The sequence below is a fragment of the Coregonus lavaretus genome (genome assembly GCF_964263955.1).
Source record: "Coregonus lavaretus genome assembly, chromosome: 29".
Classification (NCBI taxonomy): domain Eukaryota; kingdom Metazoa; phylum Chordata; class Actinopteri; order Salmoniformes; family Salmonidae; genus Coregonus; species Coregonus lavaretus.
This window is the reverse complement of record NC_140016.1, coordinates 8,334,069-8,335,067: the sequence shown is the minus strand read 5'-3', so window position 1 is coordinate 8,335,067 and position 999 is coordinate 8,334,069. Positions and strand designations below refer to the sequence as shown.

Genomic DNA, 999 nt, shown 5'->3' with positions numbered 1-999 from the left:
AGGTGAGATGAGATACTTGATCCAACAACTGCTGGTTGTTATCCAATAGAGTCCGGATGAGTTGGTCGTGTTGTCCCAATAGCATTCCCTGTGAATGGAGGGCGTGTTGTACGCCATCACCCGTTGTTTCATGTGGCATCTCTGCTGAGTCCATGTTTGGCCAGTTCGTTCTATTAGGTTGGGTGGGGGACTCAGGTGCAGAGACGGACACACGGACAAAGAGAGTGAATTAGGATGTAGTTTATTCAACGTGTTTTGGCAGAGAGAAGCAGTTCTGGGTGGAGTAGCTTCAGGCCGGGGTAGGAGCTGAGTGGGGTAGAGAGCCAGTAGTCCTGAGAGCTGGATGACGAGGATATCAGGCAACAGAGGAGCAGGTTGCGGCGTGGGAATGGCAGGCAGGCAGGCAGCAGGAACAGACGGGATCTGGTCGAAGGAGAGACAGGTTACAAACGTGGCAGGAACAACAATAATACTGAGAGAGTACAACTAAACTGAGAGTGCTGTACGGGCCAAGTTACCACAGGTAGTGTAGGAACGAACTGGCGCTGGAGAGGTGTCCAGCCCGGGTAGATAACTGCTGCTTGATTGGTGACAATGAGCTGCAGCTTGATGTAACTGATCTTGTGAGAGAATGGCCACGCCCCCTGACCTAGATCCTCTGACTGGGCTGCACAGCAGGGGGAGACAGACACAAACAACACACACAGGGGAAAAAAGGGAAAGGAAAACCAGCAGGAACAGGACCAACAGTGCCGGACCGTAACAGGATGTCTCTCCCCAGGGAAACAACATGTATCTGTTTATTTGGTCCCACTTCACAGAAACATTAACAACAACTTATACAAGGCTTGATAGATCATTCATATTGTCTACATCATCACTGAACCGTATGGGGCCCTGGTCAAAAGTAGTGCACTATATAGGGAATAGGGTGCCATTTGGGATACAAGCTGTGATGCACTACGTGCCCCTATGCTTTTACCAGGAACCTCATCACAG

The 999-nt window shown here is 50.3% G+C and overlaps 1 long non-coding RNA gene across 1 annotated transcript; it reads right to left on the bottom strand.

Annotated features, from left to right (window-relative positions):
- Window positions 1-225: 225 nt before the first annotated feature.
- Window positions 226-750, bottom strand: LOC311104874. The gene is made up of 2 exons (XR_014610193.1): window positions 519-750; window positions 226-423 (listed from the first exon to the last, which is right to left on the bottom strand). It is a non-coding gene; the product is annotated as an uncharacterized lncRNA (long non-coding RNA).
- Between the last annotated feature and the right edge of the window lie 249 nt (window positions 751-999).